The sequence below is a fragment of the Portunus trituberculatus genome, chromosome 49 (genome assembly GCF_017591435.1).
Source record: "Portunus trituberculatus isolate SZX2019 chromosome 49, ASM1759143v1, whole genome shotgun sequence".
Lineage (NCBI taxonomy): Eukaryota > Metazoa > Arthropoda > Malacostraca > Decapoda > Portunidae > Portunus > Portunus trituberculatus.
The window spans coordinates 16,469,969-16,497,966 of record NC_059303.1 but is presented as its reverse complement, the minus strand read 5'-3'; the positions used below and the strand labels follow the sequence as shown (position 1 = coordinate 16,497,966).

The 27,998-nt window shown below is 40.6% G+C and overlaps 2 long non-coding RNA genes across 13 annotated transcripts; one reads left to right on the top strand and one right to left on the bottom strand.

The window, feature by feature from the left end:
* The first annotated feature begins 359 nt into the window (after positions 1–359).
* On the top strand, positions 360–22,073 carry LOC123499186. 7 transcript variants are annotated; one of them, XR_006672914.1, is made up of 14 exons: positions 360–420; positions 1,662–1,799; positions 1,960–2,098; positions 2,483–2,664; positions 2,878–3,083; positions 3,219–3,387; positions 7,465–7,562; positions 9,453–9,580; positions 9,740–9,866; positions 10,317–10,879; positions 11,047–11,197; positions 12,299–12,434; positions 21,289–21,401; positions 21,938–22,073. It is a non-coding gene; the product is annotated as an uncharacterized LOC123499186 (long non-coding RNA). The 7 variants fall into 7 exon arrangements; XR_006672912.1 differs by having other exon boundaries at positions 21,282–21,401; XR_006672913.1 differs by lacking the exons at positions 21,289–21,401; positions 21,938–22,073 and adding an exon at positions 13,058–13,162 and having other exon boundaries at positions 1,972–2,098.
* On the bottom strand, positions 12,427–26,287 carry LOC123499185. Of its 6 annotated transcripts, none has more exons than XR_006672905.1 (7): positions 26,096–26,287; positions 21,951–22,099; positions 21,272–21,403; positions 20,798–20,943; positions 20,548–20,670; positions 17,670–17,822; positions 12,427–17,507 (listed from the first exon to the last, which is right to left on the bottom strand). It is a non-coding gene; the product is annotated as an uncharacterized LOC123499185 (long non-coding RNA). The 6 variants fall into 6 exon arrangements; XR_006672908.1 differs by having other exon boundaries at positions 17,684–17,822; XR_006672909.1 differs by having other exon boundaries at positions 20,563–20,670.
* Positions 26,288–27,998: the final 1,711 nt, after the last annotated feature.

Genomic DNA, 27,998 nt, shown 5'->3' with positions numbered 1-27,998 from the left:
CCCCCGTTCCCGCTCTCTGTGATGGCCACAGCCCAGGTTGTGACTTCATAGCCCCAGGCTGGCGCCTCTTTTCTAAACCCTTCAGTTCGTCAATATTTTGCGTGATATCTAGTGGATTTGTGCGTGTTTTCGTGTTTTTATAGGTTGATGTGTGTAGATAATAGTAGCAGAAGGAGGAAGAAAGGAGGATAAGGAGGAACGAAGGAGAAAAGGAGGAGGAAGAGGAGCACCACCCAAGCCACTATACTTAGTCACCCTTCATTTCCTCAATATTTTGTATAATATCTAATGTTTTGATGTCTTTCTAGGCTCAGACGTGTAGACAAGAAGAAATATAAAGAAGGAAAACAAAGGAGAAAGACGAAGAAGAAATGAGAAATAGAGACGGAATAGGAGAAGGATCCAAGGTGTAATATTTAGGTAAGTGTCCCTTGTAATCCTAACGTCCTTTATAATGCATTTTGTTGGTTTTGGGATATATATATTGGGTATTTTAAGTGTGTTCAGTAGTGTTGCAGGTCATTTTGGGTGTTGTAAGTATGTTTTGGGTGCGTTTCTTGAGTTTTCAATGTGTTTCAGATCTTTTAGGTATATTTTACGTACATTGAGTGTATGAAGTGAGATGTTTTTTTGTGTAGTATTTGCATGTTTTGAGTGTTTTGGGAGCTTTTGAAGGGTTGTATGGTGTTTTAAGTGTGTTTTGGGTTAGATTTGAGTGTTTTAAGTGGTTTTGGTGTGTATTAGGGGTCTCCTGGATGTGTGGGGGGATGATTTCAATATAAATTGGGTGTCTATAGTGGTGTATGTGTGTGTTTGGTGTCATTTTGAGGTGTTTCATGGTGATTTTAATGTATTTTCGGATAATATTGATTGCTTTAAGCAGTTTTTGTGTGGAGCACGGGTCATGAGTATGTGTGTGTGTGTGGATGATATTGGTAACTTGGGTGTCTGTAGTGTGTTTCAGGTGAGCTTTTTATATTTTGAGGTTTTCCAGGGTGTTTTGGGTTAGTTTTGAGTGATTTAAGGTGTGTGTGTGTGTGTGTGTGTGTGTGTGTGTGTGTGTGTATGGGGTGTGTTTTGTGATTTGGTGTTGGTATTGGTGTATACAGTGTGTTTCTAGTGAATTGTAAGTGCGTTTGTTGGTACTTTGAGGTGTTGCATGGTGGCAGTATCCAAGGTGATGTGGCAAAGCTAGGTTCAATAATTTCAGTCTTGACCAATATAACAGGTTCGGGAGAGTGTTCCAAATTGATATGGACGGTAAACTGAACAATGGTTTTGGTATTTTGTAAGCACGAGCGATAATTTGGAAGTGATGATTGAGTCGGTAGGCTTGAAAATAATGACAAATATTTAATGTGATTCACAATGTACATAGAGGTGAATGACATTGGGCAACCTTGTTTATTGTAGGCAACATTAATGTGAAGCTTTGAGTGTGGGTGTGGGAGTGTAGTTTTTGTGGTTTGTCTGTTATTTGTATTTAAAGGAGAAACAGAGAGCTATGATGAACAGGATTGTTGTAATTTACTGCTAGGGATTCTCTCTCTTACAACACCATCTGGTCCATCTAAATTTACCTTAACTTAGGCTAAGTCATGAATAATAGTGGTGTTAAAATACAAAGCCAGCATCTCACTCACACAATGCAATGCTGGCAGATATACCTACAGACGACCCCTGCACGGAACAGCAACGACTTGTGTGCCACAGACAGTCAGTTCTCCTACTGCTGTGTCAATGGTATCCCAAAGCAGCGCATGTGTGACGGCTTCAGTGACTACTGCAGTAACGGAGAGGTGAGGAGATGGCCTTGCTTTTGTCACTGGTACGCAAGGCTTAACTCATGCCCTGAACTCCATTGTTTCATATAAAAGTTGCAGGTTTTCTTACAATGTATACAATATACAAAATAACAACTTGACAGTACTGAAGGAAATGTCTTCCTTGTGGGAGGAGGAATTTGTGCAGCTGTGTGGCATTGACGAGTGCCGGGAGATGAATGGCGGGTGTGAGCACCTGTGCGCCAACACTAGAGGGTCATACTACTGCCAGTGCTGGCCAGGATTCAGACTTGTCAAGAAGTTTAACTGTGAAGGTGAAGCCTGGACTGTCACTGTCACTCTTCGGTCTGTCTTCGTAAACCTTTCAGCCCTTCACCTCTACTTTTAGCAGCCTAAAAAAGTTGTTGTAGTATTCAAGGGTGCTTTTGTTATTCTTGGCATACATGAACATGCATTTTGTCTCTCAAACGTGACTAAAACCAGTGATATGCGGATTGATTCTTCTTTATGATAAAGTATAGTTTTAGCTTGCCATATACCTTTCTTATTGGTATTGATAATATATTTGTAGTTTTCCTTAACCAGTCATTGAATATATGTTCCTGAAATGCGTTTTTTTTTTTTCGCTCCTCTGTTTTAATCTCTATCTTTAAGCTCTAATAAATCTGTGTTTCTGAGAGTGTATTTCTCCACCACAGACATTGAAGAGTGCATGGAGTCGCCCGGATCCTCTCCCTGTGGACCATCCCATCAGAAGAGTTCGGTCCGCCCAACAGCAGCAACGGTCAGGAGAAGGTCATTGAACTGTCAAGTCCCCCTAGCTGGCATGGTGCTGGGTGTTGTGCTGGGCTACTTTGGGGTTCTTTGCCTAGCTGTTGGGGTAAATCAAATAGTTTTTCACTCCTTTATGCTGTGGGGTCTTGCTGTGGATGTGCTGTGGCTAGGATGGCGTAATCAAGTTGTGCATGAGACTCTACCAAACTTTAAACACTTCCTAAATTGTTCTTGACACACTGAGAATATTCCTATACTGTATAGTTACCTGACTCATACTTCATACCTTTTTCTTACCTGCAACTTTTTCACTCTACAGATGTTTGTCGGGTTCCTGAAGATGCGTCGACGTGTTATCATCCACACAAGCTTCTTCAACCCACCCAGTGTACCACAAGACAACAGGCATTGAGGAGGACGCGAACGAGTGGCTGCATATACCATTGAATAGGACGGCATTATATTCGTCCCACAGGAGTGTCTACAGCGAAGCAAGCCCAGAATGAAGTGTTGAGTGACCATGATGTGAGTATTGTGGTTTGCACATTACACTTTTATCTCCGTGTCTCATTATAAAAGGTTTTGAAGTCTTTCTCGTTATTTATTTCAGGACTTTTTACTGTAGACGCCATTTCAATATTGTTCCATCTCTTGTTCCAGTATTCAGTACTACTAACACCAAAGAAGTGAGGGAAGTGTTTGGAGTGAGTGTGCAAGACATACAACAGACTCCAGACTCTTACTGCCGATGTATCCAAAGGAACAAGAGGAGGAGGAAGAGGAGGAAAAAGAGGGTGATTCTTGGAGACCTACCTATGAAGTTCTGAAGGTTGGCCACAAATCTTCATCACTGGTGTAGTGTATTTCATTGATCATTTGTAGATTGGGTAGATAAATTTGTAGATTTTGTAGACAGTTGTAGATGTGTAGTGGGGAAGATATTTTGCATTGCCTTATCTACACCGGCAGAAAACCGTGATATATAGAAGTTGTGCAAAGCATTGTGATAGGAATGTACAGTGTACATATGTAAATTGTATTTAAAAGAGAAGAGTGTAGACCAAGAGAGGAAAGTAACCTCTTGGGACACGTTTCCTTTGATCATCACTCATCATTTCTGTCACTGATGATAATTGCTTATGCCTTAAGGACCAAATGACTAACGTGTTCAGTCCATGCTGGAATTCACCATGGACAAACACGTATTGAAGATAACGTTCCTTGTAAGAAGATGCCATCTTCTTAGTTGAGGGAGTGTAGTGAGCATGCTGGCTAGTCAGACATCAACAGCTGTGCGTCGCCGTGGATGACACGATGCGTCTTGCTGCCATGCCATAACTGTAGATTAGTACCAAGTAGTAGTTGTTAAGGGTAGTAGTGCTTCTCACCCTATTGCAAGGTGTGATGTAGACGTGGGTCTTTCTGTGGTGATAACTAGAAAATGTTCCTTTTTGTGTGTTTCGAAGATAGACAACAAAAGTGTCGTTTTCATTTTCAGGGGTGAAACACAGATATTGTTACGTGTTTCCAAAAATGATGTTTTGTGATACTTTCAATACAATAATTTTGTGGCCAGTGTCTTATCATGTACTGAAGTTTTTGTGACATATTTATTGTCTATACCTACTGATATGACAATATCTTGAGAATGATACTGCTATTATATTTCTAATGGCAACACAATATCTCTTGATATAATAAAATGCATTGTGTATCGATCTCTTTTCATATCAGTTGAAAGAGATGCAAAACAATATCTGGTTTGCAAGTGAAGTGAAATTAGTAAACAATTTCTTGCATGAGGTAATATGATGCCAGAATATAGTTGCATGGAGATACTAGTAATGTTAAACTGAATGCATGCAAGTATGGTTATGTTGCTGCTTCCCTCACCACTCGCTATCGCCGCGCCACTTTCCCCGTCGCATGATGGACTTTTAAATCAGCCAAAATGGTTGTTACATTGCACATGTGCCTACTTGCATAGAGTGTAGACACCCAAAAACACCGTCACTCTCACTTCCTTCTATTGAATTCATGTTGATGAATAAAACGAAACGCGGCCACAGACAACTGCACATTTGCACTCATGGCTACGATCAGGAAGAAACTGAATGACATTGTTGCATCACTCAACGATGATACAGCACGCTTATACGCAACAGTGGGAATAATACCCTGTTGCACCGTATCGTATCACAGGGTGATACGTAACGATGAAACGATGCGTGGAAATGCAGAAAGTGTGTACGCACCTTTAGAAAGTGTTGGTGGTGGTGGTGATTGTGGAGATAATTATTGGTGGTGTGTTTGCTTGTTCTGCATCGTGAATATTGATTCATTGACTGACTGGCTGATGATAATACTGAGTGACGGATAGATTGCCTGCCTAACTGAAAGATTCATTGACTGCCTGACTGACTGACTGACTGACTGACTGACTGACTGTGTGACTGTCCAGCTGGATGACTGTTTGGGTGACTGACTGAGTGACTGAATGACTAAATAATAGCTGACACTGACTGACTGGCTGGCTGGCTGGCTTGTTGACTGACGGCGTCGGTCCTTAGCACAAAAGTACATCGCGCGGGACGAGGACGCTATGAAGTGTACCGTAGGAAGTGTGTGTGGTGCGCGTGGATTGGCACATGTTACCGTACTCGAGTATGCTTGTGAAGAGACCAGACAACTGTGTAGAGAACCACTGAAGACGACAGAGACAAAGGGAATCGGATAAGCGACTGACACCACGTATATCTCACCCACGCCTCCACCCAAGCCCACGCCCACGACCATGCCCACGTCCATGCTTCGTGGTTCCGGAGACGTGTAGGTCGGGAAGGGTGTGTCGTCAGGGACCGACCGTTCAGGTGACACGACACGGTAGGCGAACTTTGGCGATGCAATTGAAGAAGCCGTGTGTCCCTCGCCTATCACTGACACACCCGTTCATGAGGGCGAAGGTGGACAGGTTCATGTACTGGCTGAGGTTGTGGTGGTGGTATTTATATGAAGATAGATGGATTAGCGAGTATTTTGATGGATTGGTAGATATGTAAATGGACAATTATAAAAACAATCTGATAGATGGATAGGTAAGCAGATAGATAAGTCAATGAATTCCTTTATAATTAACAAGTTACATGTTTATGTAGATAAAAAAAAAAGTATATTCCTCTAATTAGTATTGTTTCATCCTGGTTTATTGTCAGAAATACTCGTATATCAGGCGGTAGAAATAGAGGTTGAGAGAAATAGTATAGTCTGCCTTTTAAGCACCTTGTTTCTCGTCCCGCACGAGTTGCCAACACTCGCTGCACAACTTAATAGTATTTAACATTTCTTGCTTTGACAAATAACCATAGCGGGACACGATAACGGAGAGAAAGTTGTCACAATAACCAATAAATCGACATATGATATTTGCATAGGTATAATGTCATTAATAAGAGATTTAGTAACATATAGTTATCATAAACATCATACATACGTTGGGTGAGTTAGGGAGAGATCGTACATGAGGACGTAATGTATAAATGCTCCCGTGAGCTTATATATGAAAATAGCGAAGTTACTGACTAATCAGCTGAGAAAGAAAACGGAGGCGCACAGCTGACACCCGCCGTTGATGCTCCATGCCGCGCGCTGTCATGACCACAGGTTCGTTTTCTTGTTTTGTGCATGTCTGATGTAATATTTTGCCACTAATTTATGGCTTATAGTGCTCATGAATATCCCAGGAGTGCGATGGTCAGGTATTCGATACCAAGATATGCCTGTATGTGATGATATGACAAAGATTATATGGAAGTGCTCCCGTAAGGAATGGCGTGGTGTTTGTTTACTTTTTAATGGCATGTTGTGGACTTATCGTACAGCTTGGATTTTAAATGTACGGAACATCCTCACGTGACTCATTTATCTTCCCTAACATTGAAGATGGAGATATTGAGCTTAAGCAGGTGAAGGGGATTTTGCTCCATTGCCAGCACCCACCCCTAGATTGAAGCGATTCATCAGATTCCAGCACTCTGGCATCCTACAATGTTAAGTAGGCTTGCCTTCATGGCTTTGTAGGGTAGACCAGCCCTATATGGTACTTTTGTACTGCAGAAAAACATGTCAGTGGAATGAAAGATTGTTTAATTTTATTTTGATGATCCTCAGTGATTGAAAAAAATCTTCAATTTACTGAATATTAACATTTATTACTTTGTCATCCTATAAGGATTTGAATGATGATTTCTTTTATTATGTTTAAGCAGTGTGATGTGTAGGATGACCTGCTGTGATTCAAACAATTTGATACTGAATATTTTTGTACTTTTTTGTACAATAAAGTTTGATGAATAACCTTTCACTTTGTGTTTCAACAAGCAGTGTTTTGTAGGTACATATCTTTGTTGCCAATCACTTTGAATGGGAAGGCAAATTGGTAATATATTTTGTTGTTTATATATATTTAAAAAAAAAAAATTCTGAGACCTACATGCCTATCACGTGGACGATCTGTACACTTTTAGATTTTTCTTTCTTGCCTTGTTTTCACCCATTAATATTGTGATGCCAAAACTGTGCCATACACACAACATAGCCAAATGACTATATTTTATATTAATAACTTCAACTGTACGTAATTCACCAAAGTTTTTTTTTATGATTATTTAAAAAAAAAATTGTATGATCCGTCCCCAACTCACCCTACTGCATTCAAAGACAACCTTCTGCTACGGCAGTAGTCTAGTGGTGCTGGTGGTGGTGACAACAGGTGTAGCAGTGGGCTAAACTGACCTATGCACACACACACACACACACACACACACACACACACACACACACACACACACACACACACACACACACACACACACGTGAAGTTAAGACTGTGTTGTTATATTACCGACAGTTTTAAAGCAGCGCCATTCACCAAGCTCCAACCAGCAAGACAAGCTGTGCAGGCCATCACCATAACCTTCCACACTTCCTCATCTTTGTCTTTTAAAGGTATTTTTAAGATCATTCACCTATTTTTAGGTTTCATTCACATGAGAATGAAAACTACGCAAATATTAAGAGGTGATAGGTATATCATAAAAGCAAGGAACCGCTGATATTTGCTTCCTTCACTTACCGTGTTGCAACCCAATAAAAGCAAGGAACTGCTGATATTTGCTTCCTTCACTTACAGCATGTGTCAGAACGGACCTACTAGTCTAGCTTTACATATCTTGTAGTCGAAAGTTCACTATGTGTTGTGTTGTGTTTCAGGGTGTTTTTTGTGTTATAGATATGTTTTGGGTGCGTTTCGTGTGTTTTCAATGTGTTTCAAATCATTTAGGAAAATTTTACTTACATTGATTGTGTTGAGTGATGTTTTTTTCACTTTTTGAGTGTTTTTGGGAGCATTTAGAGGAGTTGTAAGGTGCTATAAATGGGTTTTGGGTCAGTTTTGAGTGTTTTAAGTGGTTTTCGTGTGTATTAGGGGTCTCTTGGATGTGTGTGGGGAAGATCTCAATATATATTGGGTGTTTCTAGTAGTGTGTGTTTTTGGTGTCATTTTGAGGTTTTTCATGATGATCTTAGTGTGTTTTTGAATAATATTGAGTGCTTTAAGTGGTTTTTGTGGGGAGACAGGATTCAGGAGTGTGTCTGTGTGTTTCACTTCACTGTTTGATCTGCTGCAGTCTCTGACGAGACAGCCAGATGTTACCCTACGGAACGAGCTGAGAGCTCATTATTTCCGATCTTTGGATAGGCCTGAGACCAGGCACACACACACCAGAGGTCACAACTCCTCGATATCCGTACCTACTGCTAGGTGAACAGGGGCTACACGTGAAAGGAGACACACCCTGTTATCTCCACCCGGCCGGGGAATCGAACCCCGGTCATCTGGCTTGTTGAAGCCAGCCAGAGGACCAGGGTTCGATTCCCCGGCCGGGTGGAGATATTTGGGTGTCTCCTTTCACGTAGCCCTGTTCACCTAGCAGTGAGTAGGTACGGGATGTAAATCGAGGAGTTGTGACCTTGTTGTCCTGGTGTGGTGTGTGTGCCTGTGTGTATTTGTTTTGTGTGTGTGTGTGTGTGTGTGTGTGTGTGTGTGTGTAGGGATGTTATTTATCTATGGTGTGTCTAGTGTTTTTTGGGCTGCCTTTTTTATATTTTGAAGTTTTGTATGGTGTTTTTGGTTAGTTTTGAGTGATTTAAATGGTTTGTGTGTGTGTCAGGTGTGTATGAGATTGTGTGTTTTTTGGTGTGGTATTGGTATTGGTGTATACAGTGTGTTTCTAGTTAATTCTAAGTGCATTTGTATTCATTTTGAGGTGTTGCATGGTGGCAGTTTCCAAGATGATGTGACAAAGCTAGGTTCAATAATTTCAATATAACAAGTTTGACAGATTATTCCAAATTGATATGGACAGTAAACTGAACAATCATTTTGGTATTCTTTAAGCACGAGTGATTGTCGGTGAACAATAATTTGGAAGTCTTCATTGAGTAGGTAGATTTGTGTGGGTGGAGTTAATTCACAGTACGTAATTAGAAGAGCATTAAGATGAAAATAATGATAAGTATTTAATGTGATTTGCAATGCAATATACACAGAGGTGAATGACTTTGTGCAACCATACTTACTGTAGGCAACATCAATATAATCCTTTGAGTGTTGGTGTGGGAGTGTAGTTTTTGTTATTTGTAGGTTACTTGTATTTAAAGGAAACACGGACAGCTAAGGTGAACGGGATTGTGGTAACGTACTGCTATGTTTTCTCTCTTAAAACACCATCTAGTCCATCTAAATTTACCTTAAGATAGTTTCAACAATGTATAATAATGATAAGTGGTGTTAAAATAGAAAGCCAGCATCTCACTCACACAATGCAATGCTGGCAGACATACAGACGACCCCCGCACTGAAGAGCAACGACACGTGTACCTAAGACAGTCAGTTCTACGGCGGTGGCAATAACATCCCGAAGCAGCGCATGTGTGACGACATCAATGACTGCAGTAACAGAGAGGTGAAGAGATGGCTTTGTTTTTTTCACTCTGGCATGCAAGGCTTAACTCATGCTCTTAACTCCATTGTTTCATATAAAAGTTGCAGGTTTTCTTACATTGTATACAGTATACAAAATAATAACTTGACAGTACTGAAGGAAATGTCTTCCTTGTGGCAGAGTGAGTTTGTGCAGCTGTGTGGCATTGACAGGTGCCGTGAGAAGAATGGTGGGTGTGAGCACCTGTGCGCCAACACTCAAGGGTCATACTACTGCCAGTGCCAGCCAGGATACAACAGACTTTTCAGTAAGTTCAACTGTGAAAGTGAAGCCTGGACTGTCACTCTTCGGTCTGTCTTCTTAAACTTTTCAGCCCTTCACCTCTACATTTAGCAGCCTAAAGAAGTTATTGTGGTATTCAAGGGTACTTTTCTTATTCTTGGCATACATGAACATGCATTTTGTCTCACGAGTATGGCTAAAACCAGGGATTTGCTGATAGATTGTTCTTTAAACATGCATTTTGTCTCACGAGGTTGGCTAAAACCAGGGATTTGCTGATAGATTGTTCTTTATGATGAAGTATAATTTTAGCTTGCCATATATATGCATTTCTTATTGGTACTGATATCACTTTTGTAGTTTTCCTTAACCTATCATTGAATGTATGTTCCTGAAATGCATGTAATTCTTTATTTTGCTCCTCTTTTTTAAGCTCTAATGAATGTGTTTCTGAGAGTGTAATTCTCCACCACAGACATTGACGAATGTGTGGAGTCGCCCAGATCCTCTCCCTGTGGACCATCCCCTCAGCAGCAGCAACGGTCAGAAGACGGTCGTTGAAGTGTCAAGTCTCCCAAGCTGGCATGGTGCTGGGTCTTGTGCTGGGCTCCCTCGGGATTCTTTGCCTAGCTGTCTGGGAGAGTTAACTACTTTTTAACTCCTTTATGCTGTAGAGTCTTGCTGTGGATGTACTGTGGCTAAGACGGCGTAATTAAGTTGTAGATGAGATTTTACCAAACTATAAACACTTCCTTAATTGTTCTTGACACACTGAGAATATTTCAATACTGTATGGTTAGCCGACTCATACTTATTATTTTTTTATTATTATTATTATTTTTTTTTTTTTCATCATACCTGCAACGTTTTCACTCTAGAGATGTTTGTCAGGTTCCTGAAGATGCATCGACGTGTTGCCATCCGCACACGCTTCCCCAATCCAGTGTACCATAATACAACAGGCATTGAGGAGGACAGGAGCGTCTGCACCATTGAACAGGACGGCATTACATTCGTCCTACAGGAGTATGACTACAGGTAAGCCCAGAATAAAGTGTTGATTGACTATGATGTGAGTATTGTGGTTTGCACATTGCACTTTTATCCCCATGTGTCTCATTTTAAAAGGTTTTGAACTCTTTCTTGTTATTTTTTTTTCAGGACTTAATAATGCCATTTCAATATTATTCAATCTTTTGTTCCAGGATTCAGTATAGTACTAACACCAAAGAAGTGAGGGAAGTGTCTCGAGTGAGTGTGCAATACATAAGACTGCTACTGCCGGTGTAGCGAAAGGAACAAGAGGAGGAGGAAGAAGAGAATGATTCTTGGAGACGTACCAATGAAGTTCTGAAGGTTGGCCACAAATCTTCATCACTGGTGTGGTGTATTTCATAGACCATTTTTAGATTGGTTGGATAAATTTGTAGATTTTGTAAACAGAGTTGATGTGTAGTGGGTAAGGTTTTTTGCAATGCCTTATTTAAACCAGCTAAAAACCATGACATGTAGAAGTTATGCAAAGCATTGTGATATGAATGTACAATGTAAATATGTATATTGTATTTAAAAGAGGAGAGCATAGACCAAGTGAGGCAGTAATCTCTTGTGACATGAGTTCTCTGCTTATCTCTCCTCATTGCTGTCACCCATCATGATTAAATGTTTATGCCTTAAGGACCAAATGACCAACATGTTCACTCCATGCTGGAATTCACCATGGACAAACACGTAGTGAAGATAACGTTCGTTGTTAGGAGATGCCATCCTCTTAGTGAGGGAGTGTAGCAAGCATGCTGGCTAGTCAGACATCAACCGTTCGTTGTGTTGGATTACACTACGAGTCTTGCCATGACAGTAGATTTGTACAAAGTAGTAGTAGTTAAGGGTAGTAGTAGTGGAGTGCTTCTCACCTTATTGCCAGGTGTGATGTAGACAGGCTCTGTCTGATGGAAACAAGTAGTGATCACACGAACCTGTTCCTTCTTGTGTGTCTTAAATCTTTATCCACCAGTGTCATTTTTGTTTTCTGGGTCATTTTTGTTTTCTGGGGTTAATTATATAAAGGTAATGTTACGTGTTTCCAAAGATGATGTTTTGTGAGTCTTTGAAATCAGTATTTAATTTAATTTTCCACCCAATGTCTTATGAAGTGCTGCTATTTTTGTTCATTATATTCATTTTTTATACCTAGTGATTTTATGATATATCTTGTGAATGATACTCCTATATATTTCTAATGCTGCAATGTATATGGTTCATTCCTTGCTAAGGCTGAGGCCAACAACTAACTAATGAAACTGAACCTTTTCTCGGGGGATTGGTCAGGAAGTCGGTCAGTTTACCATGGAGCATGGATCAAATTTATTTATCAGGCAGTCATACCACATATTAATTAGGTACAGGAAACTTTATATATAGCTGATTATATTTATTACACCCCAATTTCTTTTCCAGGTAGAAAATATTGTCAGGAGCTCTCTACACAATATCTGGTGGTGGTGACACAGGAAGCAGGGAGGAAGAGGTGACAAATTAGACAAACACAAGACAGACAGGTCAAGGAAAGAAGTAAACACTAAGGAATTAACAGGTTATCTTTTTATTTATTTTTTCAGTTTTGTTCTAAAGTCATGACCTGTTGCTGAAGCTTCAATATATTACTAGTTGATATCATAGCAACTATTACTGTGACATCCAGTAGTAGGTGTGTCATTAGTACATGTGTATCATTTTCCTCTTATTTGGAATATATGAAATACTTGACACTTTTCAAGGGTTTAAGGATTGCATTTAAGTCGTCTATTTTCTAGATTGCAAGAAGAGTGGGACATGCAACTCGACTGGTGAGTAAGCTTCAATAGTTCATGATGGGAGAGGCTGTGGGAGTGTTATGGCTATAGCTAGAGGAGTAGGAAGTCTTCAGGGAGATGAGGCAAATTTTCACGAATATCTTCAAAATTTATTTTTTTTGCTCACACAGTCCTTCCAACCCAAAGTTATCATTTGATGAAGTAATTTTTTTTATTAAATCCACTTCTACCCCAGATGCTATTTTTAAATGTTTCACACCATTGTCTGACAGCTAATATTTCCCATCATGGACTCTTCAAGTTTACTCATTCACACTTATCATTCAATGCTTGTATCAATGTGTAATTTTAATTAAAATGATTTTTCTTTAGTAAATTTCAACATCTGGCATCTCTCCCATAGTGTGTTGTGGGATACTCGTTACTTGCATCAAAGTGCCTCCCTAGACCTTAGAGTGCATCACTAGTTTTCTCATCTGAAATATGACCAAGAACAAAACTCTTAAACCTCATGACTTCAAGGAAGGAGAAGCCAAGATTCTCCAAACCAAGGAGAAACTGATACAGAAGGGAGCAGAGATGAGGCAGCCAGCTGACGACTTATCGCCCTTGTGCCTCTTCACCAATGTCCCAGCAGACTCCCCACCACCACAGCTACAAGAGGTATACTTATGCCTTCTTTTGGGCATGGGTTACAGTGGAATTAAGTTGACACAGTCACTGCTGACAGGTGGAACTGTATGCCTAAGATCTACAGTGTGTACCCTATGAAAATGGCATCCTGGATGTTGTCAGCTTCTATGCCAGCTGGATGAAGCGGGGACAGAAGTTGGCGTTAAATTTGCTGTCAAAGTGAACTCTGGGTTTGTCTTGGATCTGGATGTTCTTACAAACTTTTACGTAACATGCAATACCTACAGCAACAAGCAGCATGGCTGCATGGAGAAGGCAGGGGCCATGGAGTCAGAGACTGCAATGCACATCTGGTCAGTCATCTCAGTACCAGATGCACTTTACAACATTTGTTAGTAACAGCAACTTCAGTGCCTACAATAACATCTGCCATTTGAATGGAGGAAGGGGCCCCTATGAAGTGCCAGTTATCAAGGAACAGTGCAAGGATGGACACATAATTACAAAAAAATCAAGAGGGATATGAGACCACCACCACCAAACTGGCAAAATGATGAAAAACATAGGAGTGAATATGCTATGGAAAAGCAATCAGAGAAAAAAGAATGACGCCATCAGACATGAGAAGAGCAGTGTGGTCATCGTACTAGGATTCAATTTCAAGCAATCAAGAGCACTCACACTAAGGAATAGACTCCTAGTCCTTCCACAGGAGAGTTGGGTTACATCAAAGCAGTTCACAGAGATCTTGGCAACACAAATGAGTAGATGCTTGAAGGGTGCCACCCAGAACCCGAAGGAGTCTCTCCACTCTTAAGTATGGAACAAATCTTGCTGCATATCATCACACCTGTGGTTCGACAAGGAAGAAGTTAAAGGCATGCAACACTGAAGGCCAAGAAAAGAAAACGGAAGAAAGATAGCAGCTACAAGCCTGGAGCTTTTTGATCAAATCCAACAACAATGAGGAAACTAATGCCTTCTGACATCCTCACCTTACTTTCTTGGAGGGGACCAGATGCCTTGTACCTTATCATTTTCCAGTAGCAAAAATTCATACCAATGATGAAATGGAATCCTTAAGAGTCAATATCTCAGTATGTGGTGTCTCAATTCTTCTTCAACCCTTGCAAGACAAGTTACTTGAGGTATGGTGTTCCTCTACGGCCTCTATAGAGGAGACAGACAAAGTAGCCAGCCCAACACAATAAGCAAGGGGAGGTACTGTAGGGTCCAGCAGCTCTGGCATGTTGACAAAAAACCTTGCTATACTGGAGATTTTGGCTGGAACTCCTAATGGCCCTAGTAGCAACATCTCCCTAGGCCTAAAGATCTCCTGGGGGAGGCCTGTTCATGTTCAACTGACAATCGCCACCTTAGGAACACTTGCCTCCTCCCATTCGCCCTGGAGGGGGATGCCTAACCCACCAACAAACAATTCTTCTTGTTCTTCTTTCAGAAACAAAACAAAATGAAAAGCTATTATCCTAGAAATGTACATGTCTAGGAATGTACATGTACCAAGTTTCTATGGTAAATTTTTCAAAGCAATTAAATTGAAAACCAGGAGCAATTATGATCAATCACATTTGGGCTTAGTTACTAAGAATGCATCACCACCTTGTGGTCCTGCTGGAATCTCAGGACCACAGTTTTCTGGCTGGTCCGGGTACAAGTACACACCCACCCTCTCTACCTTGGCAGGCAAAGGTTAGCAGTTGATGAGCAAAGGCCTTATGTTTATCTTCCTCTGTCCAATATGATGGAGAGAGCAGCTGCTCCCAGTATGGCACTGGGTTCACCAACCTGCCCTGTTCCCTTTGCTTGCTACGGGGGACGGAAGGTTCATTAGCAAGCTGCGCACACGGAAATTTACCAGGGTGCTGAGGCTGCTTGTTTGAACGCTAGTTCAAAGGCCCTGTGGGACCTGGAAGAGGTTTGCATAATGGCAGCCTTTCAAAGGCTTCACTTGAGTAAGCAGGGAATTAATGAGCAAATCCATACCCTGGTACTGCCTCACAGTACAATTGAGGGTTTCAGGTAAAAGGAAGAGTGCAGCATCTCTGCTCCTGGTGGAGCCTGTTGCTGCGCCACCTCCGCTGATTCAAGGAAGAAAGCCAGCCTCTGGACTGTGGACTTTGAGCCTCGGCTACCACTTTCTCCTCTGGCAGCCCAAATGCTGGCTCAAAAGGAGAGAGATAGATCAGTTGTGGAGCTACCTCCACCAGAGGAGGACCTCACCCTTGCCATCCAGTACGAGATTGAGGCCCTCAGTACCATCCTTGGGGTGGAGGTTCCAAGAGCCCTTAATGACATCGACCCATTTTTCCCTTATACATAAAAAGTCTTCTCTACCATTCACTCAAATTTGATGAAATTTACAGACCATATAGCCTACTTTTACACCAGCAAACAACATATTAAAATTTCAAAGCAATTGGAATCAACCTCAGTGCAGTATGAGCTCTCTTGGGTTAACCCCTTCAGTACCGGATGTGTGTTTTGTGACACATGCGTGTCACGGCTGAGTTCACGCGCCAGGAACCGAGGGTGCTCCCCGTGACATGCACATGCCATGGTTATAAGCTGTGTGTATTGAGGGCTCTCAAGGCCTCGGTTTCTGGGTTATTTCTACCCACGTGGTGGGGAGTGTCTGTGTTTACAAACATAAGGCTGCAGCCATTCGTGGGACGGTTTGAAACTTCATAAACTTTGACCAATGAGTTATTGTCAGTGCTGACGTAATTTGTGAAGACCAATCATCATATTTTCTGACCTATGTATGGCAACACATGCTTGTCGAGTGCTACAATGTGATATTCTCTAGCTTCTGTTCAGTGCTGCCTGAAGTTTTTTTTGTGGTAGCACGCACGGATTTACTTTGCAATTGGCAATCTCTACAACTGACAGTGAAGATGAATATATGATGGTGGAACAAAGGGAATTTGAGGGGTCTGATGTCTCAATGGAAGGTGATGATACTTTGTTTGATCCTGAAGCTATCAGTGATGTAGAGAGTGATGCTAGCAGCGGCGACGAGAGTATTGAGACGTTGTCCGCCAGCAGTGGCCTGTCATGCAGCCCTCCTGCCTCACCCCCCACAGCTGCTGGTAGACAAACAGATTTCACACTTCTTTCAGACCCATTCTCTGACACCAGACCTAACCCTCTACCTACAAGTAACACTGATTTTCCTGATGTACATCCTAGTATTATTCTACATCATGAAGCTAGTGCTATGAGTGATCTAGACTGTTTTCAGTTATTCATGGGGAAAGATGTGATTGCTGCTCTGTGTCTCTGGACCAACACATGTGCTGCATATTTTTTTTTACTCAAATGACATGTTTTGGGGTTTCTCTGATAGAAAACATAAAAATAAATAATATAGTGTGAACAGGGTGTTTGTGAGAAGCTGAAGACTACCGCACGGACGATGCGGAGGAGTGCGTGGGCAGTTGGTTCGGCAGCGAAACGTCTTGTTTACATAAGGTTGACGGGTCGGTAACGAAGGGGTTAGGCAGATGCTCCCCCTTCAGACCCAGCATTGGACCTGCATGCTGCCTGCCTAGAATCCCCCATCTAATTCTCTACTAAACAGGAGGGTGAAAATGGCCCTAAAATGGAATGGGAAAATGCTTAGAAATCTGTACCAAGTCAAAAATACTCCAAAAACTCTCCAGAGTTAATATTAATATAGCAATTTTATCAAATAAAAATTACTTGTTCCCTAGTACTTTCCCTTTCCAGAATCTTGATCAAATTCTCCGTAACAAAATCTCTGCAGTCTTCAAAAGTACTTTCAACTTAGGCAACTTTAAATACTTTTTCTTGTAGTGCCACTTCTTGTCCTCTTCAGTAGTGAGTAAGGGAGGGTGCCACTTTCCTTGTCCTCTTCAATAGTGAGTTAGGGAGGGCATCTTAGGCAGACAGGATGTTGGTCCACTTCGCTGTAATGTTGACTACATTTTATTTATGTAAGCTACTTTGGTCCTCTTCAGTAGCTAATAAGGGCATTTCTGAGCATGGTCCAATTGGTGGCACAAAAACCTGGGTAGTTGTTCAGCCAACATGAGCCACTGTTTTGCCTCTACAGTGGTGAGATAGAGTAGGCATCATGGACAAGGCAGAATGTATCACTCACAAGACTGGTGAATCTGCAGATTCTGCATGGCATCTATTTAAAGAGTTGGTGATGCCTCTTCTTGCCCAATTACAAGCTGAGGAAAAGATGAGGAAACAGGTTGTCAATCACTTGCTATCCATAAAAATTTACAATCCTGGAAGCTATATAACAGGTTGAAAATACACATTATTTTCCTTCCTTTGAAATCCTTGAAAGAAAAAAAAAAAAAAAAAGTAACTGTCAATGCCTTACTTACTGAGGTGCACATACCAAGAAGGAATAATGGACCACAAGGCCCTATCTGTCATGACAGCCTGGGTAGACAACACTAAATGTGGGCAGAGGACCAAGTCTTCATGGTTCTTATACAAAAATTGTAGGGCATCTTCGTCCTGAGTTGACTCACCAACTGAAAGAAATCAATGCATTTTGTTGATAATTTTCATCACAGATCTATGTGATGAGTGAGTCTGTTTGCATGCACACTCCTAGTTGATGGTTTGGTCCTCATTCATATAACAATGAACACTGCCTTCATCTCAAAGCCAAGACCATTCCAGACAAATGAGTATAACGTGTGGTAAGGAATGGCACTTCTTTGGACATCACTTAATTCAAGACTATGTACACTCCTCATGAAGAAGTCTGAAACTGTCCAAGTTTCTGGTTTCTTACAATGTATGGTTTTAATAGCACTATATGTGACACCAACATGCACTCACTCACACACACCAAGTTTCCTCCCTCTCAGTACATACAGGATGGCATCTTTGAAGGTGTAGGTGAATGTCTTGGGCTGCACTTTTACTCCTACAGATGACATTTGCAACACAGCCGCTGCTCTTCATGTGTAAGCTATACATGGAATATAACAAGCCATCTCTGATGACTTGCACATTTCAGAAAAAACTAAATAATTCAGATAGAGAAAGTGAAGTTTCAGAATCAAGTTACTGGGCCAGTGGTGGCTGAGGAAGAGGCAAATAATGACCCAGTTTTCTCAGAGCTGGTGTCTCATGCAGTGTCCACTTCTTGCAGAGCCTTCATAGCATTTGATAAGAGTAAAAACACTTGATTTCTGAGCAAACCATGTCATATTCATCATTTTTTACCCCAAACCAGGTGAGCTGTTGTCTCTCTGGACTTGCCACCTCCTCCCAGGACTTGTGGCACATGTCTCTCTGGAATTGCCACCTCCTCCCAGGACTTGTGGCACATTACACAGTTGGTACACACCCACTAGACTGTTACAGGTACAGGCAACCCTAGCTTAACGAAGGTTCACACAATGAAATTTCGCCACAACGAACGTTTCCTCTTACTCCATCTGCTTGTTTAACGAACACCAAACTTGCTTTAACGAAATTTTATCCACGAAATTTTTCAAAATTTGAAAGCCCTGCCGTATCATGCAAGTAGACAGACTTTTGAATGCACCAGCGCCTCTCGTGGACAAAACGCGCACCACTCACTTCCCTAGTTCAAAACAATAACAGCATCAGCAGCAGCTTGTCTTCCCTCGCTCAACATACCACCAAAACGCACTGCAATGTTGCCTAGCGTTGCTACGAAGATCAGTAAGTCTCTTACCTTCTAAGTGAAGCTGGATATTATTCACAGACATGAGAGAGGCGAGAAAAACTAATAGCATTGCTCTCCACCATGGCTTGACTCCATCTACTGTCTCTACTACTTTCAAGTCAGCAGACTCTATTAGGAAGGCTGGTAAGACCATATCTTCCTTGCAAGTTAAAAGAACCACCTGAACTCGTGACTCTGCAATGGATAAAATGGAAAGCTTTATGGAAATGTGGTACACAAGTTTTGTATGCTGTACAATGATGCGCCCTTTGTTTACATTCCACAGGTTGCTGGTTAGTGTCTTTCCCGTTTCACTCTCCCTTCCTTCATAAATTTAAGATCATCAACATTATAAAGTTACGTACATTACATACATTAGTTTACATTAAAATGACAAATTAAACTGCCTAAATGTTTAACTTCAGAATTTTTACTTTCATTAAACCCTTCACTGTACTATGATGCACTCTTGCTTTGTTTACTCTCAATGAAAGTTCAAGTCAGGGGTCAAACTTGTTATAATTGCTTCGCTTAATGAACATTTTTTTAGGAATGGAACACGTTCGTTAAGCAGGGGTTGCCTGTATTACAAACAATATAGCACATTTACAGATATTGGCAGAGTACAACTCATATTTTTAAACAAAAATATATGTGAAAAAAAGCACATAAGTATATATATACTTGTTATGCTAAGGAGGAGGTGGCATAGTGGATAAGGTGATGAGCATGGGATCACACAAACATCCATACGTAGGTTCTAATCCCACCATGTGCAGTCTTAAAACTTGTTATTTGTTAAGTGGTTTAAAGTTACCCCCCTTATTTTATGTTGTGGCCTATAGCGCTTGTAAGTTTACTTGAAGAGTAGGGTGCTGTTCAGCTTCCACCCATTAGTGGCACAGGCAATTTTATTTAAAGTGGTACCCATAGTAGGGCCTAAATCACCACCCAAGTGCACCTTTGGTGTAACCACCTAGAACCTGGGTATCACGATGACATGTAGGTAACTTTAAACCACACTTTAAACCACTCAACAAATGGAAAAGTATCAAGGCGGTATGTGGTGGAATTCAAACCTACACGTGGATGTCTGCCCAATCGCACACTCAACACCTTATCCACTAAGCCACTGCCTGGGTATCATGTCACCATGATACCTAGGTGGAGATGTAATTGCCTTAAGATACACTTGGGTTGTGATATGGGCCCTAATAAGGGTACCACTATAAATAAAATTGCCTGCGCCACTAATGGCTGGAAGCTGGAGACACTAGTGCTTTCCATACTCAAGTATACCTTCAAGCGCTATAGGCTATAACATGCTGCATGGATGGAGAGAAGGAAGGAGAGAGAGTAAGAATCCTAGTTTAGAGAATGTACTGTTTTGTTTGGAAATTCTTCACTTTCCTATGGAGGAATGAGCTTCAAAGGATAAATTTTGCTTTGACTTTACAAGTTTTTCCTTTGGAGAAGTACAATAGAACATTTTTTTCAATTGGCTGCTAAATTAAAAAATCAAACTTCTGCTCACCACAAAATAAGGGACTCACATTTACCCTACCAACCATTAGCAGTCAGGAAGAGTCCACCAGTGTCCCCAGTCCTCGTGATGACCACAGGACTAAAGACGCCATAAATTCTGGCTTGAACTCTGAATCAAACACGTCTGTCACCTGAAAATATAGAAATAATATGAATGCTAAAGGCAAAGGCAAAAAATAGTTATCTAAAATAAAAAAAAATATGTAGCTTTATATCAGCTACCATGGCTACATTACAAGTGCAGAAAACTTTGTGAACCTCTAGGGAGGAATGCCTTTCACCAGGAGGAAGGATGTCCTCTGTTGTGTGTACCACTGACACGAGCAATGGTGTTGTAGTAGATGTACTTCTGACCTTCAATGGACACTGTGTTGCTCAGGCCCAGCAATCCCAGCTTGACAGCACTGAGAAAACACCTTAAGCTTACCACAGTTGTTACCCAAAACATTCATTATGCTCTTTCACATCCTTCAAGATCCAATTTTTGCCAGGCTTATATAACTGTACAGAAAAAAGAGCTAAAGCTGATGTACATAAAATATATTGAAGGGCTAACATTGATGTACATGAGACACATCTAAGGATACATATAGTGACCTAATGTCTGTCTATCCTATCAATCCAATCACTGAAAAATTACACAGTATGAACTAAATCACAAAGCGTTCTAATCTTTCATAATCATCTCTGATATTTCAGGAAGAGTATGAGCAAAGCTGAACTGTAATTTACCTGTCCAAAGTTTCCAGATATGCTGGTTGTGGACACTGCCATGATGAGACGGCCAACCTTCTCCTCTCATGGCAAGGAAGGCTGCTCGGGTCACTCTGAAGGACCCTTATAGGTGAACTCGCTGTACCAGGTCTGTGTGGATGAAATGTTCCACTCCACCACTCAAAGAATATGCATACACACAAACATATATTATATATAGAGAGAGAGAGAGAGAGAGAGAGAGAGAGAGAGAGAGAGAGAGAGAGAGAGAGAGAGAGAGAGAGAGAGAGAGAGAGAGAGAGAGAGAGAGAGAGAGAGAGGTGCTACTATAAGAAAGTAACACAAACTAGAATACATAGTAATAAATATAAAGATGGTAGTACAACTTGTAAATCTGACACATTTAGTTAACAATGTACATAGCTTTTCATTAATAGGTTTTCATTAATTGCAAGATTATGCTACTACTTAACCTGACAGCTATGAATAATGAATAATAACCTGTATGGGTTTCAGTTAATATGAAAAATAGAAATAAAACAAACTTGCTGGATCATTTATAGTGATATTGATACATTTGTTAGAAAGCAAACTCCACAAGACGTCTTATTACCCGAGCATTATTTATTTCTTTATCCTCCTCTATGATGTTATCTTATCTACCTAACTTTCCTTTCCCTCAAGATGCTGTATTGACCTCAGTGTCAGAGGTGCGTTGAAAGGATCTGTTTTGGAGGATGCCTGCCTTGCCCACAAGGATATCAACTCGGCCAAAGTTGCCTAGGAGTGGCTGTACAATTTGATCTTCATCCTCAACAGAATCATAGTTGGCCACAGCAACCCATCCTGTAAAAGAACTTTGTTATAGTATGCTAGATCTACTATTTAAAAGTTGTTCCAACTTGTGTGGGATTCAATACCATGCAAGTGGAAGCAGTAAAAAAAGAAAAGAGGGTGCTATTGATAAACAGCTTACGGTGGCCAGTGGCTTTTGCTACAAGCTTAGCCCAAACTAAAGCAGTGAAGGTCTTCCCTAACCTTAGCCTGAACTTAGCTGTATTAAATGGAGTCTGGTGTAGGTAATGTGGGGTCACAGAGATGCCATATTGGGTTAATTTACTAAATTTTTCTCTATGATTCTGTTGGACCAAAAATGCAGCTGTGGCAACTAGTTTTAATCATCCTCATTAGCTTCTAAAGTTTGCATTTCCCTAAAGAATGCATTGGTGAACTGATCTAGTCTAATCAATGCTCCTTTAACAAATGATCACACACTGGTTAATATTCAAAGTACAAAATAAAAGGCTTTTAAAGAAAAAGTCACTCACTCCCCATGCATATGAACACCTGTGGGAAGAAAATTAAATATCACGATATTATTTGGCGGTTTATTGATTGTTATCTTTCTCTTTCAAATTTATTAACATTTGTCAGGATGCAGTTTGCCCATACCTGAGCTAAATTATAAGAGCTATTAGGTATGCTACCTTTATCTGATCTTCTCTCCAATATGTATCATAAAATAACTTCAGGACAGGTTCATAACTTGCACTTTCTTTACTAAAACCACTTATTAATGTTGGGGCGTCTCTTGTTAGCTGTCCCATGAACTGCACACTTAAATAAATAACCCCAGAATCCAATCCATGCCTTAGGGTCTCCATCAAAGTTAGACAAATTAAATGTTGACAACTTGAGTTCTTTAGGCCTCAGGTATTATTATCAAAGTGTTTCAGCTTATTCAGAACTATATTCAGTCTGGTTATTCTATCTTCAAATGATCATGTTCAGTCTGCTGAAGTACTTCTTCCTCCTCCAGCTCTAAATTTCCTTTAATATCTCAATTATCTTTTGATGATATTCTTTGAGCTTGTCTAACATTTCTACCAGTCACTTCTGCAAACAGTTGTCTGACTGAACTTTATCATTACTTGCTAGCACATCTTCACTGGATTGTATTAGTCTTGTGTAAACAGCTTTATTCTCGGCCCTCAGGCATATCAATATCTCTAAATCTGCCATGTTAATTTTAATAAATCTTATAACCAATTTTAATAAATCTTATAACCAATTTATCAAGTTAATTCTTTTCTCAATTCCCACAATCCTACAATACCCCATGGTCTTTTCCTTTATTTCTCAGGCTAATACCACAATGTTTTTGGTCATTTGTATGAGGTCAGTATTGGAATAGATATAATTTTCCTGAAGATGAGAAAAGCTGGGGTCAATAACTCCAGTAGCCCCTCCCAGATGGCTTCCTTCCTGATGCTGATCATCCTGATGCCTCCTTTTCCTAATATCCTTAACCCATATGGGTGTAAGTGTCTTACCAGATACTGCCCTTCATTGGTCAGAGTATACTTTATGAAAATAAAAAAGTTCCAATGACTATATGAAAATAAAGTTCCAATGACTATGGACAGAGATGGGTTCCAGCTTCTGCTTAGGATGTTCCATTTGCAGACAAGTCCTTCTCACACAGGTAGTCTTTTACAAATTGAAACCTCTTTTTGACAGGATAGTGGAGATATTTTAGGATGTTCTTAAAGCAGGTAAGGAAATGGTTATAGATGAAACCATCGTACCATTTAGAGGAAGAATATTCTTCCGACAAGACATTCCTGGAAAACAGCATAAATATGGATTTAAACTCTATAAGCTGTGTACTATTGAATCATACACTTGGAATTTGGGGCTATATTCTGGAGCAACTGAAATGTATCAATCCTTAGGAAAAACTGAATCAGTCATTGAAAGATTGATGTTACCATTGCTTGAGAAAGGGGTTACACTATACACTGACAATTTTATTATAGCAGCTATCATCAATTTGTTGATTACTTTCTCTCACATAAAACATAATATGTGTGGCACAGTACGTGCTTCCAGTACAGGTTTCCAGAGGAAGTGACCAAAGCCAAAATCAAGAAAGGTGAAGTAGCTTCACTTGAAAAATGATGAAGGCATCAAGGTCTTCAACTAGAAAGATAGGTAAAGTTTCAAGAAGTGGAGAAATAAAAAGAAAAGCTCAGTGTTTAATGGATTACAATAAATCGAAGAAAGGAGTTGATCTTTTGGATTAAATGTCATCATATTACACATCTCTAAAAAAAAAAAAAATCCAAATGGTATGGAAAAAAAAAAGTTGCATTTTTTGAGAACAAAATGCAAGATATAATTTTCTTACATGTATTAGAAAAAAGAAAAAGTATACTCAGTTAATTTTTATAGCAGGTATATTTTTTTTATGGTTTCTGTTTTGCTTAATTACTTATGGTTACTTATACATGCAATTCATAAGGGTCACCAATGGTTGTTGTAATACAATCTGTTCAAGTAATATCAGGAAAACTATAAAAAATCAATAAAAATAAACATTGAAACTTGTCAAGGAAAGTCTAACTGTGATATCTCTCAATTATTTGTCATAGAGAAATTTTATGTTCTTCTGAAGGATGAAAAAGCAAGATAATATAGTTTTCTTATTTGTATTAGAAAAAATATGGAAACAAGACTATTTCTCATATGATTTTTATAATGGTAAAAACAAAATAAGCTTCATGTTATTTATCAGTCAGTGTTTATCATGCCCTCCTACACATACTGTTTATTCCAATTTTACTATATAATCCAATTTCTATAAATATCTAGTACATGTTAAGGCCCACCAGGAACACACACATTTACATATTTTTTGTCCAGCAGCCAAACTCTATCCCCCACAAGGTAGTGAAGCCTGGAAACCAGCTTCTCTTAGTGACTTCTCCAGCGACAAGGAAGGACCAGACCATCAATAAGTGACAACATCCTACGCATTTCTTAGCCATTGCTGTTAGGTTTGGTTAGGTTTATGTTGGGTTAAATTGATATACTGTACTTTAGGTTTAGGTAAGGTTAGGTTAGGTTAGGTTAAATTTAGTTAGGTTTGGATTACTGTCTGGTTACCTTAAACGACAAATTCTTTTCTTTATGGTGGTTTGTGGTGTTTTGTACTGACTTGCTTCGCTTTACTGCAAAATTGTGTTTTCGTAAAGGACGGGGGCGAGGGGGGGGGTTAAAAATATTGATTTGCTACGGAAACGAAGTGCAGATTAATTCAAAACAGGTCGAAATAATAAAAAATAAAAAGCGTCGTTTTACCGCAAAATCGTATTTTCATAGGAGGGGTGGGAATACTGATTTACGAGGGCAATGAAGTGCAGATCGATAATTCAAAACAGGTTGAAATCTACCAAAAAAAAAAAAAAAACTATAAATTTACCCCTTCCGTTAAATTACGTCACCGATTCTTCCAGCACAACCTCATCTTTGCTCGTTCTTGTCGGTACACCACATCAGCAGCTTTCCCAGGGTCGCTTTAGCTCAGGGGTGGGCAAACTTTTTCAGTGCTAGGGTCACATTAAAAAAAAATCACCATCTTATAGGCCCGCACACTATATTAACCCAAAATCATTAATATTTAAAACACAAAATTAAAGGCTTCTATTAAAAAAGCCACTCTCACACGCATATGCACACTTTCGAGAAGAAAATGAAATGCTCACAATACTTGGTGTTGTTTATTAACTTGTCCTTTCAAATTCACTAACATTTGTCCGTCCTACAGTTTTGCCCACATCTGCTTCAGCTTGTACTTATATCCTGGTCACGACATCAAGGCTTTGTTTCCACTTACATGGGACTCGATACCATGTAAGTGGAGACTAAGCAAAAAGAAAAAGAAAAAAAAAATAATATTAATAATGAAAGAATGCGCTACTGATAAACAACTTAGATGGCTAATGGCTATGGTGCCGGTGGGAGTTTAGCTCAAGGTGAAGCAGTGAAGGCCTTTATAACCTTAGCCTGAACTTAGCTGTACTAATTGGAGTCTGGTGTAGGTAATGCGGGATCACAGAGGTGCCACGTGGTCGCTACTTGGTACGGGTGGGTGAGCTGTAATGGTGGTAGCGTCAGTGAATTAGAGAGATTAGAGAGCTTGTGTGTGTCGGTCTCAATCCTTGGTCTCAATCATGACACGTCCCGACCGTCCGCCTCATCCATACAGAAGACGCACGCCATGCGCCGCGATCTTCAACGGGTGCATTGTTACCCCCAATAGTGCATTACTTAAAACCAATGACCCATGCTTTGATATACATTAAATACATACAATTATACTATTCGTTAGTTTTGGTAAAAAATTGTTCATAAAAAAAAGTTAAGACAAGTCTTCGTGTTAATCAGTAATTATTTTCTGATATTAAATATCTAAATATCCAAATCACATATACAAACAAGACTATTTTACCTCTAGTTTACCTTGTAGTCTAAGAATTTTCTTGACTGTTTGACTTGCTGGATCTTCAAATATTATTATTAGCTATCATCATCATTATCATGGAAGGAAAGGTCAAAATGATACGTGCATGAAGATAATAGATACATTGATATTCAAATAACAAAATTGACTAATATATAATTTTTTATTGAATTTACTTACTTATTTCTTTATTTATCATTTATTCAATTTTTATGTGGTTGTATTGAAATATGAATGATATTTGTAGATTAGCGTGACTTGAAAGAGTGTTAAGAAAGTTCGCAATGAGAACAAAGCGTATGAGAATAGTGCACTAGTTATACTGAGAGTGTTGAGAGAGATATAGAGTGAGAGACCTAACCTAACCTAATCTAACCTGACCTAACATTACCTAACTAGGTCTAACCTAACCTAACCTAACCTAACCTAACCTAATCTAATCTAATCTAATCTAATCTAATCTAACCTAACCTAACCTAACCTAACCTAACCTAACCTAACCTATCCTATCCTATCCTAACCTATCCTAACGTTACCTATCCTAACATAACCTATCGTATCCTAACCTAACCTAATGTACAGACTTAGTGTCAGAAACACTCCAGGCACACGTGGTACACGAGTAACGTGAAGACCACGGCCTGCACACACTGTAGTAGGCTGACAACTAGACAGGAGCCACACAGGTGGCCCCCGCCCCCGTCCCTGCCACCCCGCAGGGCCTCTTTCGCCTGCTTAGAGGGGGACGGAGTGGAGGGCTGCAAGACCACGCCCTCCCGTCCACCCAGAGAGGGCCTTCCATGGGGCTCTCCCCTCCTGTGACGGAGCTGGGCCTGGGGAGCGGCCCCCCTCTCGCCATCCCCGAGGTCACGGTGTATGACCTCGGTCTCACCAACCTGAGAAGTATGACTCCTTTCCTGCCGGGGTCGGACCTGGGGAGCGACCCACCTCTGGCCATCCCCGAGGTCATGGTTTATGACCTCGGAGGTCAGGCTGGCCACGGTCTCGCCAGCCTGAGAAGTATTGCCCCCGTCCTGCCAGGACCAGGCCTGGGGAGCGGCTTTCCTCTGGCAATCCCGGAGGTCTACCACCGTGATCTTGGGGGTGAGGTTGCAGTATGTCACCTCAGGGATCAGGGTTGGGTTTGTATATACTGCATATGGAAGCAGGCTGATCTTGTTTGGGCCAGCCTGGGGGGCCAGGCTGGCATGCTGCTCGGTATTTGCCGATTCCATCTGGTCATCCTGGAGTGTCCCCGTGTCGTCCAGGAGCCTTCCACTGTAGTACACGGCGACCGTTGCATCCTCAGCCTGGCTTGCCTTGAGGCTGAAGAAAAGTGCAGAGCGGCGCCCGATACGGTTTGCCCGGAGACCCGCCAGCAGGTCAGCCAGCGGGATCTCACGGCGGGCCACGAGACGCTCCCGCCAGGAAGTCCACCCT